Raw genomic sequence first — 7,864 nt, forward strand, 5'->3', positions numbered from 1 at the left:
ACTGCTGCCTCACAGCACTAGGGACCCACGTTCAATTCCAGCCTTGGGCAACTGTCTGTATGGTGTTTGCACATTCTCCCTGTGCCTGTGTGGGTTTCCTCTGGGTGCTCCGGTTTCCTCTCACAGTCCAAAGATGTACAGGTCAGGTGAATTGTCCAAGCTAAGTTCCCCATAGTGTTCAGGGATGCGTAGGTTAGGTGCATTTGTCAGGTGTAAATGTAAAGTAATAGGGTTGGAGAATGGGTCTGGGTGGGTTACTCCTTGGAGGGTCGGTGTGAACTTGTTGGGCCGAATGTAAGGATTCTATGATTCTATATAGATCCAAGGTACACAGGCACAGGGTTACACAGTCCCATCATCACACAACCTTGGATTGCACAGCTCCAGATGTATACAAAAACAAGAAGATAAGCGATATATATTCACAGATCTCAGGATTATACAGAAATGCAAATGCAAAGGGGAACTGTTACTTCTGTTAAATAATGAAGGGCCTTGCGTCTCAATGATGGAAGCAATATTGGAAACTTCTGGATGGGTTATTTGGAATTGGTGTAAAGAGGGTTTTACTCCTCATCAGAGACTATTGCCAGCTCACATTACAGGACACAGTGTGTAGTGTATAACAGATTGAATGTTGATGTGGTAAAATGGATGGTGAATTGCTCTGAAAGTAGCAATGTGGGTGAGCAATTTTTGCTAATACTTATTGTTTGCAGCATCAATATATATTCCAATTTTTAAAGTAAACATTAAAGCTAGTATTTCAGTTATGGAATTCTTTGCAATTTATTCTATTAAATAAAGTACTTCAATAGGATAACAGTTTACAGGCTGTGAAATATATTGGGTTGAGTACTCCAAAAAGTGTCAATGCTGTGCAAGTGTCCATCTGTTTCATAAATTATACCCTGCCTTTGAGCTTTATGTTTCTGATTTAGACTTCTAACTTGAGAAATGTGACACATACCAACCTGGAAACCTCCCACTACAAAACAGAAACATTCCTAGAGGTCAGGTCATGCTCCGTTTTTATAGCAGAAACTGCAGTATTCAAATGTTTGAGGGTCCTAAAGGTCAAGGCAAGAAAATAAGTGAATAAATTAAGTGGGTGAGAGGTGGTATGTAGGCAAATTAATGGGTGAGTGGCTAAGTTGGTACTTGGGTGAGATTTTTGGGTAGTTAGTAGGGGTATGATGGCAGGCAAGTGGGTGAGGGCACGTGGACAGAAGGGTTATCCTCCTTCAAGCCCTAAAATGTTTACAAATCCTGTCTCCCTGACAAGGTGTATAAGGGAATAGTTGTCAGTTAAGTGAAGAGGAAGCTGTGTGCCAAATGGGTAAATGATAGGCAGGAAGGGTGAGGAAGGATTCATTTTGGGGTTTGTAGTGGTGGTGATTGTGTCGGCCAAGTAATTAGGGGTGGGTAATAAGTCAAAGGGGTCAGGTTTATAGCTGAAACTTGTTTTGATTAATCTATTTTTTTTCCTGGTGGGCTACCAGGTTAACTAAGTTGTAATCCGTCAAATTTTCTGATTCTGACTCGCAATGGGGGACTTTTTCAGAGGATTCTGGATGCTCATTTGAAGTTTACATTTCCTCCAATAACTTTACAGCCAGTTACATATCTTGCAGGGCACTCTGCTGCAGCAGGTATTTTCCAATCATAAGATCGGGGACACTATCATAGAAGAATCATAGAATCCCTACAGTGTGGAAACAGGCCATTTGGCCCAACAAGTCCACTCCGAGCTTCCAAAGAGTAACCCACCCAGACCCATTCCCCTAAAGCTCTACATTAACCCCTGACTAATGTACTTAACCTACACTGGACAACCCCCCCCCCCACCCCACCTGAGACACCATGCTTCCCCACTGAGCCACTGTGCCCCCACCCCCACTGAGCCACTGTGCCCCCTACCACTGAGCCACTGTGCCCCCCCACCCCCACTGAGCCACTGTGCCCCCCCCACTGAGCCACTGTACCTCCGACACTGAGCCACTGTGCCACCCACCCCCCACACTGAGCCACCATGCCGCTCATATTCAGAATCTGCGACAGTAACACATAAGAGATAAAGAATATGAACTCTGCTCCTGTAAAGCCAGATTTTCAAAAGTTGTTGGCAACAAATTGCTTTTTACAGTAAAAGCTTTGAAATGCCCATTTTGGTAACTCCAAGCATGTCTGAAGATGAGGTGTCAACCTGGTGAAGCCACCAAACAGGATTGCATGCGAAACAGCAGAAGCAGCATCTGATAGCAGAGTTAGGAGATCCTACAACCAAAGGATCAGATCTATGCTCTGCAGACCTGCCATATCCAGTCGTGTTTGGTGGTGGACGATTAAACAATGGACTGGAGGAAGAGGCTTCTCTCATGTCTTCACCCCCAGTGCTGGAAAAGCCCAGCACACTAGTGCAAAAGATAAGGCAGAAACTTTCACAGTAATCTTCAGCCTAAGGTGCCAAGTGGATGATCCATCTCGGCCACTTCCAGTGGTCCCCAGCATCACAGATACCAGTCTTCAGCCAATTCAATTCATTCCACGTGACATCAAGAAACAGTTGGAGACACTGCAAAGCCTATGGGCCCTGACAATATTCCGGCAATAGTATGGAAGACTTGTGCTCCAGAACTTGCCAGTCCACGAGCAAAGCTGTTCCAGTACAATTACAATATTGGCATCTACCTGACAATGTAGAAAATTGCCCAGGTAAGTTGTGTCCATTAAAAGTAGAACAAATTCAACTCAGCCAATTACTGTTTCATTGTTCTACTCTTCAACATCAGTAAAGTGATGGAAGATATCACAAACAGTGATATCACACAGCACCTGCTCAGCAATAACCTGCTCAGTGACACCTAGTTTGGGTTCTGCCAGGGCCACTCAGCTCCTCACCTCATTACAGCCTTGGTTCAAACATGGACAAAACAACTGAATTTGAGGTGAGGTGAGAATGACAGTCCTTGACATCATGGCCACACCCAACTGAATGGCCTTGCAAAATTGAAATCAAAGTCTATCGGGGGCAAATTCTCTGGTGGTTAGAGTCATACCTAACACAAAGGAAGATGGTTGTGGTTGTTGAACATCAGTCATCTCAGTTCAGGGACAGCTCTGCAGAAGTTCCTCAGGGTAGTGTCCCAGGCCCAACCATCTTCAACTGCTTCATCAATCACTTTCCCTCTGTCATAAGTTCAGAAGTGGGAATGATTGCCAATAATTGAATAATGTCTATATTGCAGAGGAGGAAGTACTGGATGTCTTGAAACACATAAAAGTGGATAAATACCCAGGACCTGATCAGGTGTACCGTAGAACTCTGTGGGAAGCTAGGGAGTGATTGCTGGGAGGCAACACACTATCCTGATTTTTCGCTGCTGGCCACAGAAACATTTGTCAGTGCCTTGTACTAGAGAGTCCCCTAACACAATCGATCTCTTGGAACCCAATATACCCCCTCATTGCATTAGAGCCAGTCTCAATACCAGAAACATGGCTGTTCATGCTATATTCCCCTGAGAATCCATCACCTCCTACATTTTTCAAAACAGGATACTTCTTAGAAAGTACCCTGCACTACCTGCCTACCTCTCTTACCTTTCCTGGAGTTAACCCATCTATGTGACTGTATCTGCAACTTTTCTTCCTTCCTATAATCCATCACATTCCCTTGTTCTTGTAAATTCCTCATTGCCTCTAACTGTCGCTCCAACTGATCCTCAGACTACTTGGATTCAAGCAGCATAAGCAGTAAGCAATAAACAGAACTGAGTGATCCCACAATAAATGGATTAGATTCAAGTTCCATAGGCCTGCCACTGCCAGTTATGAATGGTGGTGGATAATTCATTGGAGAAGCCCAGCAAATATTTGCAAACATGAGGCTGAAGCATTCATTGCAATCTTCCAGCCAGAAGTGGATGACCCATCTTAGCCTCCTCCAATGGTCCCCAGCATCACAAATATCAATTTTCAGCCATCTCAATTTACTCCTCATGATACCAGCAAACAGTTGGAAGCACGAGTTAGTGTAAAGGCTATGGTCTCTGACAATATTCCAGAAATAATGCTGAAAACCTGTGCTCCAGAACTGCTGCTCCCCTAGCCAAGCAGTTCTAGTACAATTACATCGGCATCTACCCACCAATGTGGAAAATTGCCCAGGTAAGCCTGTATACAAATAGCAGGACAAATCCAATCTGACCAATTACTTGCGACCCTCAGTAAAATGAGAGAAGGTGTGATTAATAGTGTTATCAAGCAGCAGTTGCTTAGCAACAAATTGCTCAGTGATGTGAGTTTGGGATCTGCCAAGGCCTGACTGCCTTACAGCCTTGATTTGAACATGGACACAATAAACTAAATTCTAGAGGTGAGGTGAGAGTGACAGCCCTTGACATCAAAGCTGCATTTGATGGAGTATGGTATCAAAAAGCCCCTGCTAAACTGGAATCAAAACTTTCCACTGGTTGTCATCATACGTGACACTTAGGTAGATTGTTGTGGTTGTTGGAGGTCACTCATTTCAGTTCAAGAACATTGTTGCAGAGGTCCATAGGGCAGTATACCAGGCCCAACCATCTTCAGCTGCTTCATCAATGACCTTCGCTCCACCGTAAGTTCAGAACTGGTGATGTCCACAGACAACTACACAGCGTTGACCATCAATTCATGACTCCTCAGATATCGAAGCAGTCCATGTCCAAAGAAAGTCAATGGCCAAATAAAATTCATGTCAAACCAATGCCAGTCAAAAGCAACCTCCAACAAGTCAGAATCTGGCCATTGCTCCTTGAAATTTAGAACATAGAACATAGAAAAGCACAGCACAGAACAGGCCCTTTGGCCCACGATGTTGTGCCGAGGTTCATAGAGTCAAACAGTCATAGAGACGTACAGCATGGAATTAGATCCTTCGATCCAACCATGCCGACCAGATATCCCAACCCAATCTAGTCCCACCTGCCAGCACCCAGCCCATATCCCTCCAAACCCTTCCTATTCATATACCCATCCAAATGCCTCTTAAATGTTGCAATCGTACCAGCCTGCACCACTTCCTCTGGCAGCTCATTCTATACACGTACCACCCTCTGTGTGAAAACGTTGCCCCTTAGGTCTCTTTTATATCTTTTCCCTCTCATCCTAAACCTATGCCCTCTAGTTCGGGACTCCCAAACCCCAGGGAAAAGACTTTGCCTATTTACCCTATCCATGCCCCTCATAATTTTGTAAACCTCTATAAGGTCACCCTCAGCCTCCAACGCTCCAGGGAAAACAGCCCTAGCCTGTTCAGCCTCTCCCTATACCTCAAATCCTCCAACCCTGGCAACATCCTTGTGAATCCTTTCTGAACCCTTTCAAGTTTCACAAATCTTTCCTATAGGATGGAGACCAGAATTGCACACAATATTCCAACAGTGGCTAACCAATGTCCTGTACAGTCGCAACATGACCTCCCAACTCCTGTACTCAATACTAAATAACTTAATCTACACACCCCTCAACTCACTGCTATCCATGTGCATGTCCAGCAGTTGATTAAATGTCCCCAATGACTCTGCTTCCACCACCTCAACTGGCAACACATTCCATGCATTCACAACTCTCTGTGTAAAGAACCTACTTCTGATGTTTCCTTTATACCTCCCTCCTAGTATCTTTAAACTATGACTTCTCGTGCCAGTCAGTCCTGCCCTGGGGAAAAGTCTCTGCTGTTGACACTATCTATTCCTCTCATTACCTTGTATACCTCGATCAGGTCTCCTCTCTTCCTCCTTCTCTCCAGAGAGAAAAGTCCGAGCTTATTCAACCTTTCTTCATAAAGCAAGCCCTCCAGTCCAGACAGCATCCTGGTAAACATTCTTTGTACCCTCTCCAAAGCTTCTATATCTTTCCTATAGTAGGGCGACCAGAACTGGACACAATATTCCAAGTGTGGCCTCACCAGGGATTTGTAGAGCTGCAGCAAAACCTCGCGGCTCTTAAACTCGATCCCCATGTTAATGAAAACCAAAACACCATTTGCTTTCTTAACAACCCTATCCATTTGGGTGGCAACTTTGAGGGATTTATGTACTTGCACACCAAGATCCCTCTGTTCATCCACACTGCCAAGAATCCTGTCTTTAATCCTACATTCAGCATTCGAGGTCGACCTTCCAAAATGCATCACTTCGCATTTTTAGATTACATTACAGTGTAGAAACAGGCCCTTCGGCCCAACAAGTCCACACCGACCCGCCGAAGCGAAACCCACCCATACCCCTACATTTACCCCTTACCTAACACTACGGGCAATTTAGCATGGCCAATTCACCTGACCCTGCACATCTTTTGGACTGTGGGAGGAAACCGGAGCACCCGGAGGAAACCCACACAGACACGGGGAGAACGTGCAAACTCCACACAGTCAGTCGCCTGAGGCGGGAATTGAACCCGGGTCTCAGGCGCTGTGAGGCAGCAGTGCTAACCACTGTGCCACCGTGCCGCCCACATTTATCCAGGTTGAACTCCATCTGCCATTTCTCAGCCCAGCTCTGCATCTTGTCTATGTCACACTGCAGCCTGCAGTAGCCCTCTATACTATCGATGACACCTCCAACCTTTGTGTCATCTGCAAATTTACTAACCCACAATTCAACCTCCTCATCCAAGTCATTTATAAAAACTACAAAGAGCAGAGGCCCAAGAACAGAGCCCTGTGGGACCCCACTCAACACTGACCTCCAGGCAGAATACTTTCCATCTACAAATACTCTCTGCCTTCTGTCAGCCAGCCAGTTCTGAACCCAGGTTGTCAAATCTCCCTGTATCGCATACTTCCTGACTTTATGAATGAGCCTACCATGGGGAACCCTATCAAATGCCTTGCTGATGTCCAGGTACATCACATCCACTGCTTGATCTTCGTCAACCTGTCTTGACACCTCCTCAAAGAACTCAATAAGATTTGTGATGCATGCCCTGCCCTTTACAAAGCCATGCTGACTGCCTTTAATCACACTATGCTTTGCCAAATAGTCATAAATCCTATGCCTCAGAAATCTTTCCAAAACTTTGCTGACCACAGACGTAAGACTGACTGGTCTGTAATTGCCAGGGATTTCCCTATTACCCTTCTTGAAAAGAGGCACAACATTCACCTCCTTCCAATTCTCCGGTATGACTCCTGTGGAGATGGAGGAGGCAAATATCCTCGCCAGTGGCTTAGCAACCTCCTTTCTCGCTTCCCGGAGCAGCCTTGGATAAATCTGGTCTGGCCCTGGGGACTTATCAATCTTAATGTTTTACAAAATTTCCAGCACATCAACTTCATCAATCTTGATCTGGTCAAGACTGTATCCCAGTTCCTCTAAGTTTTCATTTACAACAAGTTCCCTTTCCTTGGTGAAAACCGAAGCAAAAAACTCATTTAGGCCTTCCCCTATCTAGTCAGACTCCACGCACAAGTTCCCTCTGCTATCCCTGATCATTCTCTTATTCCTCACATATGAGTAAATTGACTTTGAGTTCTCCCTAATCCTTCTTGCCAAGCCTTTTTCGTGCCCTCTGCTGGCTCCCCTCAGTCCATTTCTGAGCTCCTTTCTAGCAAGCCTGTAATCCTCTAAAGCTGTGCTAGATCCTTGCTTCCTCCACCTTACATAAGCTGCCGTCTTCCTTTTGACGAGAAGTTCCTCTGTTCTCGTCATCCAAGGTTCCTTGATCTTAGCCCTTCTTACTTGTCTCAGAGGATCAAATTTGTGCATCACTCGCAACAACCTATCCTTAAATAGTCTCCTCATTTCTGCTGTACCCTTTCTGTGGAACAATTGCTCCCAGTCTATACTTCCCAACTCCTGTCTGATAGTCATAATTT

Source organism: Chiloscyllium plagiosum, unplaced genomic scaffold (genome assembly GCF_037043375.1).
Source record: "Chiloscyllium plagiosum isolate Xiang-an unplaced genomic scaffold, Cpla_swu_hap1 HiC_scaffold_37, whole genome shotgun sequence".
NCBI lineage: Eukaryota > Metazoa > Chordata > Chondrichthyes > Orectolobiformes > Hemiscylliidae > Chiloscyllium > Chiloscyllium plagiosum.